Raw genomic sequence first — 23,642 nt, forward strand, 5'->3', positions numbered from 1 at the left:
CATTCAAAGCCAATTGGTCTCTTTCCTCTAACAGTTGTTCGAGCAAACGGCATGTCCTTATTCACCACCATATTTTCAGTCTTTGTTTCTTTTTCTTGATTTCTGTTTAGCAATGTAGTTGATGGGCCCAACCTTTGAAGGGGCACCTGAATTTGCTGTGTCTGGATGGGATTGATCTAATTCATAACCCCTGTAGTCAGGTGATCCTCTAGCGTATCAATATTTGTTAGTAGTTCTACCACTGTTTTGATTTTTGTTGCTACTGATTCCTTTTGAGTGTTTTTACCACAGTAATCCTGGGGGATTGACCTTGCTTGATGTAGTAATCCCAGATTTCTCTTCACTACTTTGTCATCTTTCTGAAGTGATTCTTCTGTCTGTGTTTGCGACGCTGTTATCTTCTTCTTGGTTGTGTTCATTTCTCTAGTGGTCTCCAATCTTTCAGTTTCATGATCTGCATCTTTCATTCTTTGCTTATTTTATACTTTTCCATTCTCTGAGTTACTTCTGTCTTGTTCTACCCCTACTTCTGTTGATTCTGTTGGTCTCAGTCATCTTGCTACTCTGGTTTCGGACAGTGATTCTGATATACACTGATGTGCACTGTTACTTGGCACGTAGCAGAAAACCAGTCTGCATTAATTTCAGAGCAATGGTATATCAGTGAGTAGTTTGTGGACTACAATGTGTACATTTTAACTTTCACTTTTATTTATCTGTAGCTAATACAAAATTACAATGCAAGCGCTGGGGCAGGAGACTATGGCAGCTGCTCAGACCTTCAAATGAAGACTCCTGACTAGATTGAGCACTAGTATTGTAGCGACAGTGGTGACAAAGTCTGTAATATGTTCTGCAATATATCTCACCGGCTCCTGCCGCTCAGATTCAGAACCGCCAAACCGCCTTCACTTGTTGCTCACTTGCTCATGAGCGGACAAGACCAGATTAAGTAGAGTTTGATGAAAAAGGCCGTTCCCATCAATTATCAGAAGGATAATTTGTTGAGTCCTTTTGGAACAAATATTCCTTCCCAAAATACTCTGCTTTCCCCATAAATAACTAAGAACATACACATTCCAGCTGCCTCTTCTCAAGCATTAGAAATCAAATCTCTGCCAGATTCCTCAGATCCTCCTTGCGCCACTTGATGATCCCCTAGGTTTGAGAGAAATAGTCATGCTGAGAAAGACTTCCTTTTGGATCCAAAAATGAGAACAAACCCAGTCTGGGCATAAGATCAGAACTGTCAAAGTTCAAGACAAAAATACAATTGTGGTTGCTCATTCAGGCCTTTGGGCAAACCTAAGGTCTTATTTGGACTGGACTATTCCAACCTGAAAATGTCTTATGTCCAGAACATCTCAATGCTTTCTCCCAAACTCTGTGGTGTGGCTTTCTTCTCCATGTGCCCCTTCTAAGGAACGGGTTACAGTCTTTTCATTGAAAGATTTCCCATTGAAAGATTTGCCTTTGAAAAATGTTAACTGAAAAATGTTTTCATTGAAAAAATCTTTCAATTAATATTTTTCCATCGAAAATGTATGTATGTGTATTTGGGTGGGCTAAAGGGTCAAAGGGTTAAATTGTTACATTTGGACAACGGGGGTTGGGAGAGGAACCCCCAATTAAAAAAATAATAATAATACATTATTTGGGAATGGGTGTTTTAAAGGGCAAAAAACATGGGTTCGGTGGGACCCACCCAATTTAAAAAAAAGTTTTTAAAAAATGTGTTATACAAGTTTTCGATGGAAAGTGGTATTAAACCACATTAGATGAAAATAAAATTCTTTGGAAAAAAATTGATGGAAAATCTATTCAATGCAAAAAAATCAATGGAAAGACTAGCAACCCTAGGGAACATTGACTTAAAAGCATAAACCTATGTAATTATTGACTGTATTGCCTAAGTTGATAAAGGTACTTCTTCTTCCCCTCCTGCTTCCTCAGTTTTGTAACCCACCTCTTCTGCTGTTTCTTTACTTCTATCTAGACATTATTTCCTTGCATTGTTATTAGCTAGGACACATGAGGGTGAGTTGATAGTTCCTCAATCACGAGTGGAAAGGTATAATAGATACACAAGTAATTATGGCAGCACATTTGAGTTTGTCGTAACTCCAGTTTCTAATATAACAGAATAGCCATCTTTTTGGGATGACATAGCTTATCTTTACTTGCTCTCAGCCTCCAATTTACAAGAGGATGCAATTCTGCTACAAGGTATATTGGTAAATTAAGTAACTGTATGTTTACAGTGAAAAATAATGTCTGTTTTAATTTGCAAAAAGGCCAAAGTAGTTGTGTCACAACTCAGCTTCTGTGAATAATGCAGACATGTTATTTGGAGACCAACGTCCTCGTGGCATCATGAATGTACCCTGAAATTTCGCTGGAATACTTTTTGCAGGATTATTAAGCAAAACCAAAAATGGAATGCCAGTTGTAAGTTAACAAAATGGCTACTCAACATTGCTACTAAGCATACATTTCGATTTAGCAGACGTTGGGCCTGATTTACAAAGCATTTTCCAATGGGATGGATTGAAAATCCAGACCATGAATTTCTGGTTTGTAATAAAACTTGATTAAAACAATAAGAGGCAGCAGTAAATATTTCCGTAGTTTGGAGCTTATTCCCTCAGTGGCAAATTAGCGTTTACAAGGTGACTGTACATGAGTAAATGTATCAAAATATTTGCATGTGCACATGTGAAGCACATGATACTGTTGCGTCTGAAAGATGGCCAATTCACATTTCATCTCTCTGTAGCTAGTGTACAGAAACAGTATACATGTACCCACTATATGGTACGTTGATTTATGCCATGCACCGCTACCATTTGCATGGTCTCCAGGTGCTCACCTGGCTTTGTAAGTAAGCGGGTTGGGTTGGTTAGTGGCGAGTGAGGGATAGGATAGAGGTTGTGCTCTTCTGCTGGTGCTTGCAGAACCAGGAGAAACTGGCATCTGTGTGTGTCGGCTTTCTGAGTGTGTTTGGAATGTGTGCCTGAACCCTGCTCTTGTAGATTCAATGTCATTACCTTTTCAGCAATTGAATATCACTGGAAAGTATGTTTGCTTTGCAGGCCATACTTTCCGGTAGAAAAAACATCTTCACTTTGCATTTCAAAATGAAAAAATAAACAAATTCATGACATTATGCCCTCACATATGGCATTCAGTCAGAAGACTATATGTAAACCCCCAGGGTTACTGCTCACGTCTGAGCTCATTTTTGTGATGTTTATATCTCTGGCCAGGTACTTGCTGGCCTGTGCCTGAAAACGATAGTCAGAGATGGCAGTTTTGTAGGTAAGAAATGTTTTCCCTGTGGTAGGCGTAGTGTATTCATGTATATGACCTCATTTCCTATGCTGGGCTTAAGTGAGGAGTTGGAGCAGACTTTTGAGTCATTGGGGTCATTCCGACCCTGGCGGTAGGGGGTTAACGGCACCGGTAAACCCCCTACCGCCACATTCCGAGGTCCCTTAGCGGGTCCCACCAGGAACAGCTGGACCCGTTAAGGGACCATGGAGCTAATAACGGGCCCGCTATTTGCGGGCCCGTTATTAGCTCCTTCCCCATTCCTATTGAGCCCTATGGGGGCTCAAATGGGAATGGGGAATGATTTACGAAATGGGGACTTACCCGGTCCGCACAGATCGGAATGTCCCGGTAAGTCCCCATTCCGTCTACCCGGACCTGGACCCGCGTTTGTAGGCAGCCATGGTGCTATTAGCACCATGGCTACCTCCAAACTCAAAATGGACCCCATTTTATTTGTTGACAAAATTGGTTTAGCTGTTAGCCGTTAAATATAGCTTTTTAAAAGTAGATAAGGGAAACAGGAACCCAGCCCTATCTAGAAATCCCTGTGCTCCCTCAAAGATGTTGCATAAAAAGAGTTGCCTGCCGCTCCATAAACAGGTCCCCCCACAGAGGTCCTCCTGCATCCAGTGGCGTGTCCAGGGAGCGGCCTGGGGTGGCATGTGCTACCCTTGCAATCTGAATGACCATCCGGGTGCTGAAACATTATCCTAAACTATGATCATTATGTGTGTGTGCGCTCGTACTTCATGCCACCCCTGCACAAGTCAGTGCCCCACATGGGCCACCCGGTCAAAAGAATCTGGGCACGCCACTGCCTGTATCTAAATACTAGCGCACAGAGAGGTCAAATAATGCTCCACCTACATCCTGCCACCATGCTGAAATAAAATGATCTGCCGCCATGATTTGCACACCCTTTCCTTGGATATTTTGGAGGCTGATTTCCCGCAGTGATCTGTGATCTGGCTACTCTTCAACAAATATACGCCCGACCCTGTTCCTTTGAGTGAATCTTGCACAGAAGTCTAACTATACGTGAAATGACTTCCCAAGGGCGATCCAAGCTCCCAGTTTATCCAACTAGGGGTGAGAAGATACACCAGCCTCTTTGTGTGTGTTGTGGTCAGGGGAGTTGCTAGATCTGGAAAAGACCCGGGGCTAAGCTGATGTCACAACTGTTGGGACTGGGGGCTAGCTAGTCTTTTGGCTGTAGCTCCTGAGATTCTATCCGGGGCTACAACCAAAAGATCAGGGGCTATAGCCCCCTTAGCCCCCCCCTAGCAACACCCCTGGTTGTGGTCTATTGTGGCACCTGCGTATGCCCTGCTCCACTGCTGCATATAACATGACAAGAGTGTATAAAGCTAAAACTATCTAGCTATAGACGTTAAACTGTAGAGTGCAGCTTAATGGATGGAATGTTTACCATTTGGGAAGATTTAGACTGCGTAGTGCAAATGAAAATACAAATGATGTGACCTTGTTGAGATGGCTTTTCAAAGCCTGCATTTTAAACGTGTACAAAAGTTCATGGAATTGTTTTTGGGGGGCTGGGTCTAATAAGAATACAGCACCGCTCACCCCTCATGTGCCTCTGATGGGTGACTGGTACAGCCTAGAACAGTTCACTGACGGCTGTTGTCCACCCAAAAGAGTGACAGGGCACTTGATCACACAATCCCTTGACAGTGCCAGCTATACAGTTAAATATAATCCAACTAAGAGACCTAGATGTTCTGGGTATGTTTACTTTCAAAATGATTACACAGAAACAATGGAAGGAATTTATTTCACTTTCGAACAGTTTCCAATTTATATTGAAGGCAGTACACATGTCAACAAATTATTTCAGGCAAATGCTTTTAGGCAATTTGCATGTCGGGCAGCACATTTCGAGCAGATTGCCTTGATTAACGTGAAGCTCCTGATGGCACATCAGGAGCAAATCCCAGAGGAGTGAAGTGTGGAAAAGGTCAAGCTGGGAAAGGCTGATGGGAAGGCTCTGCGTGGAAAGAGCAGGGGCCAGAAGAGTAGGAATGGAAAACTAGATTTAAGTGTGAGTAGTGTTTGACACTGAAACTGCAACTGCATGCTGTCGGACCTTAGGCCTCGGTGTGCATACTGATACATACATGGGCCTGATTCACAGTGCATTTTATAATGGGTTTGCTCCATTATAAAACAATTCTGTCAATCTGGCCCACAATGTAGTGTATGTCTAACATTACAAGTATTAAGCCGTGTTGTTGAACAGTGTGTTTACATGAGGAGGTGCGGCCTACAGGCAATGCTACAGGTAGGTACAGACAGCAGTTCTTTGATCTTCTGTAACCAACACCAAACTGTGCAGTCGCTGTTATCGGCTGGTGGGAAATGACCTGCCATGAGATGAGCAGAAGAACATCGTATCCATATTTGAGGGAAAACAAGGAAATGGCAGTGGGCTGTGACTGGCAGCCCCATAACAGACTCGCCCCTCCGAGTGTAAAAGTTGTGTGGTCCCTTTGGACAAGTTGTGTGTGTTCTAGAGAAAGGTCGAGTGAGATTCTTGTTCAGTTTCCCGCTCAGTCCTGTTGGTCATTGTGATGGCCGAGGGAATAGAATTCTTTTTGCAGGTTTGTAAGAGTGAATGAAAACATGAATCCTGCCACTTCCCGCCACCACATGCCATTCCTTGGTGCTCGCCCCATGTGCCTGTGGCGGCTGGTGGCTTCACCATTCAAAGCTGCGCAGTAGAAGGCTGGGGGCAGGGCAGGAATAACGGCAGAAGTGCCCCAAAAAGGCAACGCGCACCTTTACTCGCTAATCCATTCCCACAGTCTCTAACGGCGGCTTTTCAGTCATCTTTTTCGATAATAGTGACTATAAAACATTCTCCCTTTACGGAAAACTACTAGTTTCCTCTATTTCGGAGATTTTAGCGGAAATGCAGCAAATAAACATCCTCTAAATATAAATAGTGCCATTATCAGGAAAAGGCACTCACTCCAGAGACAACAGCTTCTTCCTGGAACAAACAAGAATCCCATCACCCCAAAGAGGATGGGAGCCACGTAAGGACAATGTAACTACGTCTTGTAGTCTTGGTATTATTTTTAAAGTCCAAAGATTTATACTGAAGATTCTCTTCCCCGATGATTTTTCATCGCTTTGGAATTTGCTTCTGTAAAGTGACCTACACAACTTCAAAAATAGGTACATTTATAATACTTGCTTTTAAGTAATTCCTATTAATCCACATGTGTATGCAGGCAATAATTGCCCATATATAAAAGGTGGAAAGGAGGTACGAGGTTCGCCCCAGTCAGGTTTTGGTGTCATCATATTGCAGCTTAGGGGACACAGGTGTGGGGGTAAAACAAAGTTTCGAGAAGAACAAAGGTTTTTTATCTGCCAGCATTTGGGGTGCACTCAGTGTGATGCGTGGTGACAGCATGTCGTGGACGGCCTAGTGCCAGCAGGCGCCTTGCTTGCGGCACTAAAAGGGGTAGTGGCGGAGTCCTCACCCAAGCCGCAGTTGCCAAACAATCGGGTGGGTCCCTGGATGTGCAGAGGAGAATCAAGGAGGCTGAGGAGCAGGTGGGTTTGGGAAATGGTGCTGGCGTGTGTGCAGGGTTGAGCTGGGGAGTGGAGACAGGTAGGTTGCATGGGTGAGCCTTCAGCACCCAGGAAGCCTCCTTCACCTGCGGCCCCCATAGGTGGTGAGTCCAGCAAGAGAGCGGTGCACCCCCAGTGGGCAGCACTCCCTCTTGGGGAATATTAAGTCAAGAGGATTATGTGCACTACATTAACCACCCCTTCTGAAAGGATAGCCCTCTACCTGGCACAGGGGGAATGGCAGTGCAGGTAGGGAGAACAGCCCCATGGGGTCCCGGTTTAGGGCTAGAATAAGTCTGACCTTAAAAGGTGGGTGTCCGTGGGGTCCGTGCTCACAGAGGCACTGTTGCTAATCAGCAAGGTGGGTGGGGACAGTTGGCAAAGGCAGTGGTGGGGGTAACAGTGGGGGTTGTGAGGAAGGTGGAGGAGTGAAGCCAAATAAACCAGTGTCCTTTGATTGGACCATCCCAGCTGTGGTTGCCAGTAATCTTCAAGAAGGGATTGATGGACTGGGGATATAGGTGAAGGGGGGATATGAGCCAGATGTATGTGTTGCAGTGGTCGGTATGGGTGGCAGGATTGGCTTGAGGGAAAAGAGAGGGGGTGTATTTAATAAGAGAAGGAGCAAAGTGGGTGATCAGTGGGTAACTGAAGCGTGAGAAGTAGGGGATGGAAATAGAAGGTGGGAGAGGAAGAGAAGGGGTGGTGCCCAGGCTTAGTGCTGGACAGAAGGAGGAAGGGAGGAGATAATTCAGGACTAGGGACTGGGACACTACACCTCTGTAGCAGGTAACACGCAATTGGGTCCGCGTCCCTGGAGGAGCAGATGCAATACCAGGTTGAAGTTGGGACGCCTCAGCCTATTGGCAATGGTAACGTTTAGGGGCTTGGGGCTTGGTACAGCCCTGTCAGAGCGGACAACTAACAATTTAGGCCCGGACACCCTGGTGGTGGAGGACCTAGATCAACTGGGGACAAGTAGGGTGGATGAAGGAGAATTGTAATATCCCCTGGATGTGGCTGGCATCAGGATTGTGGTGTTGGATTGGCAGGGAGTGACCAGGTGGAGTTAAACAGTTGAGTGGAATAAAGGAGCAATGAGAAAGGGGAGATAATGGGGGAAGAAAGACACAGTGTGGGGTATCCAAGAGGAAGAACAAAGGCTGTATGGCTGTGATGGCTATATGGGATCATAGAAAGGACAATGGGAATAGGAGGAATCCTCGTGACGGTTAGTTTACAGAGTTTTAGGTTGTTTGACTATTAGAGCTGGATACTGAGAGGATGCTGATGTGAGATTGATTGGAGTATATATAGAGGCATTGTTCCAAATAACATCTCTATGCGTAAACAATGAGAAGCTGAGCGTGAGAGGCCCTCACTTGATGAAAGTTGGAGAGGTTTCTCCATTGAACGATTGTGGGTGTGTTTTGCTGGCCCCCTTCTTTAGTTACGCTGCAGGTGCCTGTTTGAAATGATAAATGTTGCCAAGTTCCTAGTTGGAAAGTTGTATCTTTTCTTTCTTTAAAGTTGTTTGAAGAGACACATTTTCAGCTGTTTCCGGAACGCTCAGAGTTTTTCTTGCAGGTGACGATCCAGGAAGTCAATTACATAGCTTTGGGAAAAGAAAGAAGAAATACAGTAAAACTGAAGTGGCAGTGGAGAGAACAAGAAAGGTGAGAAAGCAGCAGAGGCTAAAGAGGGGAGCTGTGTTAAAAGTGGAGGTTTGGGGGAGCAGGAAAATGCAGAGTGCCAGTTGCTGGTATGAGGACATTGCCATACAAAGGTATAGTAAAACAAATTGAATCAAATCTGCTGAAAGATATGAAAAGGAACCATCGAAGGGGGAGTTTGCAGATGAGATTACATCACTGCATTACAGATGTAAGGGCGAAGGAGGGGTGGGTCCAAGGAGGAGTATGAGCTGTTCGAGGAGGCTAAGGCTTCCAGTGACTACTGAACATTGGACATAATCATTCAATATCTATGCTGGTGAATACTGTGAGTAGTGTCCGTAAGTGTGTGTGGAACTGTTAAGGTATGTCAGAGGACTGGGGGTTCTTGCTACAATATGACCGCTTAGCAGAGTACCCAAGGCCCATGAAACCCTCCCCTGGCAATGACGGAGGACTCAGCCATGGGGCAAAGCAGAACTGTCTTTTATTTTCCAAACAGACAGGGATCATACAGGAAATACACAAATCTCCAGAGTCCATGTCCCAAGCTTTTATCCCATAATGAAGTCACAATTTCCAACCCTTCCCCAAAAACCTATAGGTGTCCCTATTTGAGTTGTCTAACTGGTCCTTCCATGTCTGGTGGGTTTGTCTGGGACTTCCCCAAAAACAATCTATTACATTGTTGCAGGGTCACAGGTCTACATTGGCCCTTTCCCCATTATACACAACCCCAGGATTAAAGCGTCCTGATTGGCTAGAGTGGGTCTCCCCAGGCCTGGGACCCTGTTCTGTTCTCAGCACTCAGTGTACCTTTTCAAGTTAATGAGAAAGACTGTGTGTCACCATTGTTGCCACTGGTATAGCCACTTAGCCTGGGACAGTGCCTGAAGGTTGCAATGTTTGGTGGACAAAGCATGTATCAATTCTGCTTGTGTTCACTGGGAACAGCTTCTCTTCTCACCACAGGTAAATGGCCATTGTTCGGCCCGACTGAGTCACGTGGGTGAGGAACAAAAAACTGACCTTTTTGGTCTGCAATTAGTGAGTATTTTATTCTGTTATTTTGCAGGTGGCTCCCTGCCCCGGGAGCCGGGAATGTTCCACCCGCCCTTGTCCTTGGGTCTGAGGACTGGTCCTGTGTTTTGTGCTGCAGAGTCTGCATCTCTTTATCCCTTATTCTGAGGCCTGTGGTTTCATGCGAATTCACTAATTCACTACAGTCATTCTATGGTTTCCATATATATATATATATATATATATATATATATATATATATATACATATATATATATATATATATATATATATATATATATATATTACAAGGACGCGGTAGCGTCCATGTAGTTATGGTTAATTTGATGTTTCCATATGAAGAGCATTTTTTGGGTGGCTTATAACTTCGCTCCCTCTGGACGAATCCTCACCAAACTTTGCAAAAAAATTATATGGCCCACTCTGAATTTTTCCTGCAAAGTTTGGAGAGGTTTGGTCCGGGGGGGCAAAGTTATAGAGGGGGTCCCAAAACTTTTGTTTTTTCCCATAGACATAATGGGAATAAAATGTGTGCACGCATACAGCCCAAACCGCTGGACGGATTTACACCAAATTTGCAGCAGGAGCGGGGCCTTGGTCCCGAAAGCGTGCTTTTGCAAATTTGGTTTAAATCCGTCCAGTAGTTTTTTTTTAAATGACCAAAATGTAAGGCAAAAAAATTAGTGATATCTCCGTTCGCTCCACGGACGGATGTCCCGGTTTGCTCCGTGGACAGTGCCCTGATTGGCCGAGCGGCTTGCGTGATGTCCACGGACATGCGACGTGTTCGCTGATTGGACAGCGTGGTGCGTGAAGCGCGTCAGTTTTTCTGTGGCGCCCGCCATCTTGCATTCGCGGACGACCGCGGACACGCAGTGAAACGTGGATTAAAAATTGTATTTAGTGGAGTGTGTTGGTGTGTAAGAGTGTTTGGGGAGGGTGGGGGAGTATGAGATAGGTTCAATGTTTTGTTTTTTTATGTGCTAGACCTTTTTGTTGCGTTCGATTTGTCCGCGGAGAACACGGCTGTTCTGACATTTTGTAAATAAACTAAATGGTGGGGTGTTTAGAGGACGGAGTATGTGTCATTTTTGTTCGCAAGGAAGGTAAAAATGAGCTATGAACACTCGCGGTGTACTTAATTGTTCGTAACTACACAAACTGGGGGTGTCCTCAGGACGCTGTCCGTATTGTAATCTGTCTAGTTGAATGTGTTCTAAGAACACTCGCAGTGTCCCGAAATGGTTGCAATTACACAAAATGGGGGTGTTCTGAGAACGTTGTTTGTATTGTTCGTTGTCAGGGTGAAAGTGTTTTAAGAGCACTCCTTTTGTTCGCTAATAGTACAATTTCTTAGGGGCGTCAACCGACTTTTTGTCCACTAAAGAAACGATAAATCCGGCTGGTGTGCGCCGACATTATGTGATAATCCTATGACTGGCGCTATTGACCTGGCTGACTTGCTTTTGCGACACTAAATCATATCTCCCGCCCCTAAGCCTGATATTATCAAAGCATTCATATTCCCCGCCTCTCTCCGTGACGTTACAGGGTGCGTAATGAAACGCGCCCAGTCGGCTCCAGTACTACGCGACTTTACACAGAACCCGGAGACAACACACATTATGTCACAACACAGCGCGCCACAATTCGGAATATGAAACTGTGATTTAAAAGCAAATAGCAAGATTGTAAATGTTGTAAAGTACATTTATTTGACATCAAATGTTTAGAGAATATTCAGCAATTTGCATTTGTCTTTGTTGTCGATCCGCAAAAGTTCATGTTGAGACCGCACTCTTTGCGGTACAGAGAGTGTTAGATCAGCTTACAACTCAGTGCACCACAATTCGGAATATGAAACTGTGGTTCAAAAGTAAACAGCAGGATTGTACATTTGGTAAAGTACATTTATTTCACATGAAATATTTAGTGAATATTCAGCGATTTGCTATTGTCTCTGCTGTCGATCAGCAAAAGTTTATTTGGAGCCACTCGTTGTTCCTTTGTGGTAGATAGGCTGTTGGTTTATAATAAAAGCAGTAAATGGTCGCTCTGATAATCGGAAGGTTGCTCCAACAACGAGCCATTAGACCACCCTATTGGTTGGTATGTTGTTTGTAGCCGCTAGTACTGTGTAAGGGCATATTGGTCCTTGGCGATTGTCCCATAAAATGGTGAGGGTCATGAAGTTGCATATTTGGACCTGCACCTGGCAGTTGAAGACCCCATCCGCTGGAGTCTGTAAATCGTGACATAGACAAAATGGGGCCACGTACCTGTTTTAAAAAACATAAATTAGTCTCACAAGCCGATCTTCATTAAAAATCATCATTTTATTTATTAGGGCGTGAAACTATTTGCTATCGAAGATAGTGCAACAGAGTATGTTAATAATAAAATAATAATATTTTCCCATTCATATAGCGCTAAGAACCGTGAGGTATGTAAGCGGTGCTTATTATTAACCACGGTGTGTGGTTCTCATTTATCGACCACGGAAGGATGAAAGGCTGAGTTTGGCCTTGCCGGGATTCAAACTTGCGTTAGCAAGCTGTGCACGGATGTCAAAGCGAGCGCTGTACTCGCTGTGCCACTTGACAGGCTACAGTGAAGTGGCACAGCGAGTAGAGCGCTTGACCGCCTATAGACCGGTTGAATTATTTCTATTAACCCACCCTGTGTCGTCTGCCTTTTTCAGAGCCCTCTAAACGAGAGGGGATCAATTCGGCGGTGATAGTGCCCGGTAGAAAACATTATGCCACTTTCAAAGAACAAGTTCAACTTGAGCGGTCTTTAATGCTACGCTATTGTAATTATATTTGGTATAAAGTAATCTAAAGGGTTACTTACAGTACAATTGCAATTTCCATTGTCTACGAGTGGTGCAGTCCCAAAATACGACTCCGCATGTGCCAACGATCTTTCGCATAGTGATATAATATATAAAAGTGGTTTTGTTTCAGAAATTTCATCTTCATCTTCTCTTACGTTTTAGCAACACTCCTTCAAGAGAAGTCTTTCATCACAATCTCTGTCTGTCAAGGTCAAAACACAATACAACCTTATAGTCTGTTTCGTGAGCCTCTCCGGGGCCCGAGAAAAAAATGGAAGCAACCGACCTTCACTGTGAACGAGCATAAATTCTTACTTTGCAACATTCTGTGTAAAGCCATCTGTAGAAGTTGGATTTTGCACGCCATGTTTGTATATTGTTTGCGTAATATTAAAAAAAGTTTGTTTAAAGGACGTTATGGTTCTAAGTACAGCCGAAAGACCCCTGAAAATAGCAAGTTATGGTAAGCTATGAAAAATAACTCGCGCCACCACCGTGCACTGCTAAGACTAACACCCAGGACATCAAAGATGACATCGCAAATGTCATTGATGAAATCACTGATGACATCACATGCGTATGTACTTTTCATGGAATTTGTGTACTAGGGATTTTTATTATAATGTTCCGAAAAAAGTGTCAAGGATATTGCAATAAATATCATACCGTTATTAGTGCTTTGAACGATGCATTGATATAAATAGCATTGTATTATGGGATTCTATCTAGTATACTGAGCTACTAATGGAACGAGATAGCATTGTGTGCAGAGTACAAGATAAAAGTATAATATTTGTAATGTTAATATGTTGAATAATGAAATGATAATTGTCCTGAAATGTTCGAAAATTCACAAAATGGGGGTGTTCTGAGGACGTTATTCGTATTGTGTGATTGCTTAGCTGTATGCAATGAGGGAATGGCACAGAGAGTAAAGTGGACGCCGTCCGCGGACACCGCGGTTGTTCGTGGACAGGGCGTGGTACATCCGGGTTTTTCCAGGAAATCCAACATGGAAAGAAGACTGTACGGATCAGCCAATCAGATGTCAAGGTTGTGGATTTGTGTTGAAAGAGACTGTGTGTGGTGAAGATGGCAGAAGTGGAGAAAGTCAGGGTGTTGGAGCTCGGAGATATGTTTGTGCATGGTTTACAGCAGTACGCTGAATGCAGGCATGTTGCAAAGAACTTTGATGTTAAAGGAGTGGAGGTGGTGTGGAGCACTGTGCCTGATTGCAATGTACAGGGAATTGTACAAGTTTGTGAAGATATGGGCAGGATCAACAGTCCCCATGTGGTAGTTTTGCACTATGGTGCTTTCCATTTGGGCTATGTCGGTGCCCCTACTTTGTTGGCAGATTTGGAACACTTGGTTCAAGCAGTAATGAACATCCTTCCAAATGCCAAAGTAAAAGAAGAAATACAGTAAAACTGAAGTGGCAGTGGAGAGAACAAGAAAGGGGAGAAAGCAGCAGAGGCTAAAGAGGGGAGCTGTGTTAAAAGAGGAGGTTTGGGGGAGCAGGAAAATGCAGAGTGCCAGTTGCTGGTATGAGGACATTGCCATACAAAGGTATAGTAAAACAAATTGAATCAAATCTGCTGAAAGATATGAAAAGGAACCATCGAAGGGGGAGTTTGCAGATGAGATTACATCACTGCATTACAGATGTAAGGGCGAAGGAGGGGTGGGTCCAAGGAGGAGTATGAGCTGTTCGAGGAGGCTAAGGCCTCCAGTGACTACTGAACATTGGACATAATCATTCAATATCTATGCTGGTGAATACTGTGAGAAGTGTCCGTAAGTGTGTGTGGAACTGTTAAGGTATGTCAGAGGACTGGGGGTTCTTGCTACAATATGACCGCTTAGCAGAGTACCCAAGGCCCATGAAACCCTCCCCTGGCAATGACGGAGGACTCAGCCATGGGGCAAAGCAGAACTGTCTTTTATTTTCCAAACAGACAGGGATCATACAGGAAATACACAAATCTCCAGAGTCCATGTCCCAAGCTTTTATCCCATAATGAAGTCACAATTTCCAACCCTTCCCCAAAAACCTATAGGTGTCCCTATTTGAGTTGTCTAACTGGTCCTTCCATGTCTGGTGGGTTTGTCTGGGACTTCCCCAAAAACAATCTATTACATTGTTGCAGGGTCACAGGTCTACATTGGCCCTTTCCCCATTATACACAACCCCAGGATTAAAGCGTCCTGATTGGCTAGAGTGGGTCTCCCCAGGCCTGGGACCCTGTTCTGTTCTCAGCACTCAGTGTACCTTTTCAAGTTAATGAGAAAGACTGTGTGTCACCATTGTTGCCACTGGTATAGCCACTTAGCCTGGGACAGTGCCTGAAGGTTGCAATGTTTGGTGGACAAAGCATGTATCAATTCTGCTTGTGTTCACTGGGAACAGCTTCTCTTCTCACCACAGGTAAATGGCCATTGTTCGGCCCGACTGAGTCACGTGGGTGAGGAACAAAAAACTGACCTTTTTGGTCTGCAATTAGTGAGTATTTTATTCTGTTATTTTGCAGGTGGCTCCCTGCCCCGGGAGCCGGGAATGTTCCACCCGCCCTTGTCCTTGGGTCTGAGGACTGGTCCTGTGTTTTGTGCTGCAGAGTCTGCATCTCTTTATCCCTTATTCTGAGGCCTGTGGTTTCATGCGAATTCACTAATTCACTACAGTCATTCTATGGTTTCCATATATATATATATATATATATATATATATATTACAAGGACGCGGTAGCGTCCATGTAGTTATGGTTAATTTGGTGTTTCCATATGAAGAGCATTTTTTGGGTGGCTTATAACTTCGCTCCCTCTGGACGAATCCTCACCAAACTTTGCAAAAAAAGTATATGGCCCACTCTGAATTTTTCCCGCAAAGTTTGGAGAGGTTTGGTCCTGGGGGGCAAAGTTATAGAGGGGGTCCCAAAACTTTTGTTTTTTCCCATAGACATAATGGGAATAAAATGTGTGCACGCATACAGCCCAAACCGCTGCACGGATTTACACCAAATTTGCAGCAGGAGCGGGGCCTTGGTCCCGAAAGCGTGCTTTTGCAAATTTGGTGTAAATCCGTCCAGTAGTTTTTTTTTAAATGACCAAAATGTAAGGCAAAAAAATTAGTGATATCTCCGTTCGCTCCACGGACGGATGTCCCGGTTTGCTCCGTGGACAGTGCCCTGATTGGCCGAGCGGCTTGCGTGATGTCCATGGACATGCGACGTGTTCGCTGATTGGACAGCGTGGTGCGTGAAGCGCGTCAGTTTTTCTGTGGCGCCCGCCATCTTGCATTCGCGGACGACCGCGGACACGCAGTGAAACGTGGATTAAAAATTGTATTTAGTGGAGTGTGTTGGTGTGTAAGAGTGTTTGGGGAGGGTGGGGAGGTACGAGATAGGTTAAATGTTCTGTTTTTTATGTGCTAGACACTTTTGTTGTGTTCGATTTTTCTGCGGACAACACGGCTGTTCTGAAATGTTCCTAAATAAACAGAATGGATTCGGTGTCAAGTTGAAAGTGTTCTAAGAAGACTCGTGGGGTCCTGGAATGTTCGCAGGGGGTGTCCTGAAGACGTTGTCTGTATTGTTCGTTGTCAAGCTGAAAGTGTTCTAAGAACACTCGCAGTGTCCTGAAATGTTCGTACATAAAGAAAATGGGGGTGTTCTGAGGACGTTGTCCGTATTGTTCGGTGGCAAGTTGAATGTGTTCTAAGAACACTCACGGTGTCCTGAAATGTTCGAAAATAAAGAAAATGGGGGTGTTCTGAGGACGTTCTCCGTATTGTGTGTCTGCTTAGCTGTATCCAATGAGGGAATGGCACAGAGAATGAAGTGGAAATGGTAGAAGGGCTGTCTAGGAGATATGAGGTTTGCGGACAGGGCGTGCTACATCTGGGGTTTTCCAGCAAATCCAGCATGGAAAGAAGACTGTAGGGATCAGCCAATCAGATGTTGTGGTTGTGGATTTGTGTTCAAAGAGACTGTGTGTAGTGAAGATGGCAGAAGTGGAGAAAGTCAGGATGTTGGTGCTCGGAGATATGTTTGTGCATGGTTTATAACAGTATGCTCAATGCAGGCATGTTGCAAAGAATTTTGATGTTAAAGGAGTGGAGGTGGTGTGGAGCACTGTGCCTGATTGCAATGTACAGGGAATTGTACAAGTTTGTGCGTATATGGCCACGATGAACAGTCCGCATATGGTAGTTTTGCACTATGGTGCTTTCCATTTGGGCAACGTCAGTGCCCCTACTTTGTTGGCTGATTTGGAACGCTTGGTTCAAGCCGTAATGAAGATCCTTCCAAATGTGAAAGTAATTTTTTCTGGATTACTACCTAGGGCAATATGGGACAATAGTTCAGTTTTTTGTCCTCAGCAAAACATTGCTAGGTGTGTCATCAACCGAGGCATGTGTGCCTTCATGCTTAGAGCTGGTATGTTCTTCTGTAACAATGAGAATATTGATGCCAGTAATGCTGTTAATTTTAAAGAAGATGGCATTTCTTTATCTTTTACCGGAAATGCCTTTCTATTTTGGAATGTAAGGGTTGCTTTGGAGAAGGTTATGTGAAGATTTTAGGAGTAAAGTAAGAAAAAAAAACAAGAAAAAAAATATAAAATAACAGGTGTCTGTCAAGCATCTGTAAAAAAAAAAAAAAAACGGCTCTTTTCAGTGCCAACTTCAAAGGGGAAATGGGGCACACTATTTAAATTTACATTCACCACGCTCAGATTTTCGATGTGTCCACGGACATGGCGGTAGTCCGCGGACATGAAAATCACTACGAGGGGGTTAGTATGTTCTATGTTACATGTATATGAAGTCAGGGATATTATGGTTAAGTTGTGCTACTAAAAACCTATGAAATTCAGTGAAAAAACTTTGTAAAAGGGATGTTATGGTTAAGTTGCGCTACTAAAAACCTATGAAATTCAGTAAAAAAAACTTTGTTAAAGGGACGTTATGGTTAAGTTGCGCTACTAAAAACCTATGAAATTCAGTGAAAAAACTTTGTTAAAGGGACGTTATGGTTCAAAGTAAAACCGAAAAACTCCTGAAATTCGGCAGTTATGGTAAGATAAGCAACCATAACTCGCGCCGCCACCGTGCACTGCTAACACTAACACCCAGGACATCAAAGATGACATCACAAATGTCATTGATGACATCACTGATGACATCACATGTGCATTTACCTTTCATGAAAATTCTGTACAAGGGATTCTTAGTGTAATGTTAATAAAAAAAGTGTCAAAGATTATTGGAATAAATATCAAGTGCTAATCAGCGCATTAAGCTATGCATTGATATAAATAGCATTCTATTATTAACTTCAATCCAGTATACTAAGGTACTCATGTAGAAACATAGGCATTGTGTGCAGCATACATGATGGAGGTGCAATATTCATAAGCTTGGCATGTTGAATATTGAAATGATAACTGTTTTCATATTAGAGTTTTGCGTACAGTGAAACTTGTGATAAGTAGGTAATAAAACCCACTTACTACATAATTGCATTATTATACACAAATCACAAAGAGACAACACCACATACAAATATGAATATATACAAGGGAATTGAAGTAGGAAAAAGAAACAGCAATAGTAGCAGAAAGTGCTCATAACCAAACTGATTACCTTTATGGAGAGAAATGATTGCTCTGTTTCAAAGCTATTACTTACCCTATCTATATATATCACATGATGTGTCTGGACCCTAAGGAAAATAGTGTGAGTACAACATATAAAAATATGAGAATATACAGGGAAAGTACAGTAATAAAAAAACATCAAAAGTATCAGAAAGTGCTGATAAATCTACTGATAATTTTAATGCACAAAAAGGATTGCTGTCTTTCAAGGTTGAGACTTCTCCTATGTATATGTTTCATATGATATGACTGGACCATAAGGGAATTATTCTAAGAACATACTTGAAAGATAAGTCTACGAATATAGTAATTTACAATTTTTAGTTCCTGACTGTTACTGAAGAAAATCATGTGGCCTAGATATGTCAGGAAAGGAAAAAAAGGGAGAGCCAGCCATGTGATGTCATCAGTGATGTCATCAATGACATTTGTGATGTCATCTTTGATGTCCTGGGTGTTAGTGTTAGCAGTGCACGGTGGCGGCGCGAGTTATGGTTGCTTATCTTACCATAACTGCCGAATTTCAGGGGTTTTTCGGTTTTACTTTGAACCATAACGTCCCTTTAACAAAGTTTTTTCACTGAATTTCATAGGTTTTTAGTAGCGCAACTTAACCATAACATCCCTTTAACAAAGTTTTTTTTACTGAATTTCATAGGTTTTTAGTAGCGCAACTTAACCATAACGTCCCTTTTACAAAGTTTTTTCACTGAATATATATATATATATGTATATATATATATATATATATATATATATATATATATATATATATATATATATATAGTATTATTTTCTTTCCAGGTTAGTAGTGCTCGGCTCTTCCAGGTTCCTTTTACGTCCCTGTAGCTCCATATGGTTAGTTGCAATAAAGCGGTTGCAAGCGTGCTCTGTGTGAGTAGTTGTTGGGATCTTCGAACACTACTCCAGTCAGGAACAGTGGACACCCTGTTATTTGCCTTCTCAGGGTATCTCGGGTGGCTATTTTTTTATCTTCTTCATAAGTTGTTTCTACCAATGCTTTAATTTCTATAGTTTTCTCTGATGTTGTTTGGCATTGTGTGATGCATATCCTGATCACACACAGTGTTAGTAGTACTTGTATTAATTCTGCCAGCAATACCTTCAGTGCGTTGGCCATCCATGTTGTCCATCCATTCATGAGAAAATGTATGACAGCCAACCTTGATCTTTACTGGCTCCTTTTGCTTTGTCCTCCATTTTGGCATGCATCTGCGATAATCTGGTCACTGCCTAAGTTAGTGTCCCGCTAGCTTCATTGTTTGCTGGAATGAACATAAAGCAAGATGATCCAATCTTGGCACAAACTCCTCCTTCCTTTGCTGTGAGGAGGTCCAGAACGTACCTGTTGTGGAGGGCCATCATCATTGCTGCTCGGAGCTCTTCCTTTATGGCGTTGAAGCCGTTCACAGTGGGTTTTCATCAGCTCCCACTTTGTAATCTGGAGCCATTTTGTGTTTGTGTAGGTTTGTACTGATCGGCCTGACATAGCGGCTTCCCAATAAGAAAACTGTTCTCTGTTTTTAGTCTACTGAATAAGATTGTCCTAAATACCAGGGGTTAGAAGATTAAGGATTTGTCTAAGAAGCCACCAGTTTTTGTCCTGATGAAGGCCATTCTTAACCATCGGGGAAACCTACCAGGGATGGGGTTTACCTTGGAACAATAGACCGAAATGCAGTGTGTCGACATAACATCTTTAAAACATCCAGTCCAAATCAAAGCCCTTGTAGGTAATGGACATGCAGTACCCCACAGAAACGAGGAAAAGCAGTGAAGAGATAGGGTCACAGGAAAGAACAAGGACCAGGTACCTGTTGCAGGAATATAAAAAATATGTGATGAACGAGAACATACTATCCATGTGAAAAAGTCTTTTTTGAGTAGAAACCACATTGTGAATGTGCCCTATTCGCTGAGGTTTTCGACTCGCTCTGCTGTAAGATGTTCAGCAATTAATGTGAATTTCTAAAACATTTAGTTTTTTGTATAATCAATGATTTCATGGCATAGGAACGATACCACTGTCTGTACACTAACCCATGTAGAATGAGAGTAATTGTTGTCTGTGATTATGAAAATCATGATGTGCTATATGTTTTTTAAACAATACACCCTGAATGTAGGAAATCTCTTGTAAAATAAATGAATGTATAGTTTCCATTATGAAAACATGAATGTATGTCAATTATTGTGAATACAGAAAAAGGAGGTAGTCTGTGATTCTCATATGCATATTATTAAAGCAACAGACAGTTCTAGCACACTACAATTACAAACCCCACAGTAAAGGAACACATTGGACAGACAGTTTCACAAAGGAAAGGGATGCACTCTTGATACTGACATGAGGATAGTTGGTAAAGCAAACAGTCTTACTGTTCAAGGTTATTTGGTTTCAACACCAAAGGGCCAAAGGGTCGTAACTGTCTCTACGGGGTCTTCAGAGAAGGCCCAGGAGGGCAGAACCACAATGTACCTAATGCTGAAGAAGTTCTTGGTGCTCGACAGCATCGAGGTGGTTACAGGGCACTTCACAGCCTGTGAGACAGAGTTAGTGGCAGGGAACAGCTGCAGGTACCAGGCGGCAGGCAGTTCGGCAAGCGAGGCTGGGCAGACATCTGCAAGCTGTCCGGTGCGGTGGCTCAGGGCCAAGAATCGTTGTCTCTGTGCTGGTTGGTGGATCTGGAATGCTGGTCAAGGTGTCACAGATGTCTCTGGCGACTGTGGCATGACAACAGTCAGCGGTGCAGCCAGAAGCGGTTTGAGGACTCGACTGTCTAGAAATTGTCCTTAAAAAGATGGATGCTGGATGATGCTTGTGTGACACTCCTCTTAGCTTCTTCGGAGGGCTTGTGTCCTTTCAAGGCGGATGGCCCAAAGCTCAGGAGGGTGTTAGCAGGCAACGGCCTTGTATTTTGTCCAGAGACTTTAGGCCACTTGCCACCTAGGAAGCTTGCTGACAGAACCTAGCAGGGCTTGCTGTATTCTGTCTGCGTAACAGTTCTGGAGCTTCTGGATGGATCCTCTGAGTCAGGTATCTCCCTCTGTTCCCTGAGACATGTGTAGGGGAGGGATCTTGCTCCCCTCTTGGAACTCCTGGCCTTTCTTCACTGGCGGAAGATGTAAGGTAGACTGTATCTTCAGCTCGGGTCCAAATTAGTCGTTTTTCTTACTCCTTGTAAAGTCTTCAGATGATCTGATCAGTGAGGGGCTCAGCCCTCTTTTAAAGCCAAACAGGCCCCAGTGGTTGGTACAGGCTAAGCCCACCTCAACGAATCAATCCTGGGTCCCTACCAACAATATTCAGTGATGCTTTAGGTCAGAATCAGGGCACTTGTCAACAGACAGGGGAAGGATGACAACATGTACATCTATGTCCCACCCATCTTCCTGTCTGCTGTACATCAAAGTGTCTCCCTAATTAACTGAGCCCTATGCAGCACTTGGTCACAACATGGGCCTCCTTGGAAGTAGGGGGGTGCAGGAAGACTTTCGTCTCCTACAATTCGCATACTTCCCTGCTCTAAAAGGAGTGGTTCCAGGCAGGACATTCACTTCCCTTTCATACCAAGGAGGGGTGCTAGTACCAAGTTGACACATTGCATTACAAAGAGGTGTTGGTCTCTGGTCTCCATTGTCACTTCCTGCAGCCAGGCCTCCCCTGAAGCCTGCTAATTAACATTGTTCAGTATTCGCGACCACCAGCAAGGTGTAACAATGGAGATGCAAATCCAAGGGTCCTTGAAATCCTAATCCACATGCCCACGGCCAGAGGTTTTTGATGTACCCACAGCTGTCAGGTGTCAGCTACTCATGACAGGGGAGGGCGGTGCTGGTAAGCTGTGTCCTCCCACAGTACATGACTATTCTTCTGCTGTGCGGTGAGCGTGGAAAATATGTGCGGGAATGGCCCGCATTTTTTCCAGAGGTTGATCTCCCATCATGCATTCTTTTTAAATAAACAAAAATAAAAAAGCCCAGGCGAACGCACTCTCCTTGTGCGGATGGCCAAATTCCTCACAAACCCCTCCTGCATCTACATCAACACTGCATCTACTTCTCCTTACTGATCTGGCAGTGCTTACATCCACAACTGACATGGTGGCCCCACCTGCCAAATTTGGGGTTGTATTAGTAGGTGTCAAAGCTTTATTTTCTGGGACAAAAGACATTCGCCAAAATATAAGGGCAAAGATACCCATGAAAACAAGACACAATACAACATTATCACTGATTTAATAATGGCATTCTTCACTTAGTCCGCTTCGGAAACTTGTGTAATCTTGAGGATATTGAGGTACCACCTGAAATGCAATACAAATGCATTATTATGTTGTTAGTACTTATAAGTTCAAGCTCTGCGGTTGTGATGTTGTTGTACTGCAATAAGGAATAACTGTTCCCACACAATGCGTATTCTATGGTCACAAAGTACTTCAAGTACAGGTGGACTTCCCCAATGAAGTTTTGGATATGTTGGGACAAATAGTCCAGGAAAATATGAAAACATAAAGAAGGTCTTCTGGATTTCCTACCAAAGTGGACAAATTGGCCTTGGAAGGTCGCAGTGGTGATGGTTTTCGGGAATCAGGGAACAATGCAGTAATAACAGTCACACTTTCACGATGAATGCTGTAAGTGCGCGAAAAGAAAAATAGTAAAGTGTACCCTTACTCCCTATCTCTCTTGCTCAGGAGTGAGTAAGCATGGGTTGGCCTCTGGTGGCTGATGATGCTCCTTGGTGATATTTTTGCTCTTCTTCTTGTGGAACATTGGCCCTTTCACTGTCATTGCTCGGAGAGGCTGCTGCTCGACAGGGCTTGACATCCCCGATATAGATGCATGCTTTTTTGCCTTGGAGCTTCACTGCTTGATCTTTTACGTCTTCAATAGTGTGGGGACCTGTAAATCTGGGCTTAAACCATGCTCTGGTTTTATTTTGCAAAAGGACATTGCCACCAGGATAAAGTTGTGGTTGCTTTAATCATTCCTCGTTTGCTTTCTTCTGTACCTTTGGACATCTCCCATTGTCCCTGAAGTTGGAGAGAAATAAAAAAGGCACTAGCTGTCAAGACAAAGGTGTACTTATACATTTCCTGTCCCAGTACATCAGGCATTTTTTCTGCATCCTTTAATGCCCTAGTGGGAGGAGCCAGGGGAAGTTGCATGTGCTGCCCTGTTACCACCTCATGTGGGGTTAAATGGTGGTTGGACCCTGGTTTGTTGCGCAATGCAAATAAAGCCAAGGGTAAACCGTGTAGCTAGTTCTTATTCAACGTTTTCTTTATCTTGCCTATGTTTTCTTTGAGCATTCCATTGAGGAGCTCGCACATCCGTTTGCTTGCAGGTAATACGCACAGGAGAATTTGTGTTGACTCCCTAGGAAAGTGGTGATGTGATGGAACATCTCATTGGCGAAGTGAGGACCTGTCATGACCCTTGCCCCTGGCCCACACTGGAAAATCAGCCTTCCAGTT

This window comes from Ambystoma mexicanum, chromosome 4p, assembly GCF_040938575.1.
Source record: "Ambystoma mexicanum isolate Mex_15411 chromosome 4p, UKY_AmexF1_1, whole genome shotgun sequence".
Classification (NCBI taxonomy): domain Eukaryota; kingdom Metazoa; phylum Chordata; class Amphibia; order Caudata; family Ambystomatidae; genus Ambystoma; species Ambystoma mexicanum.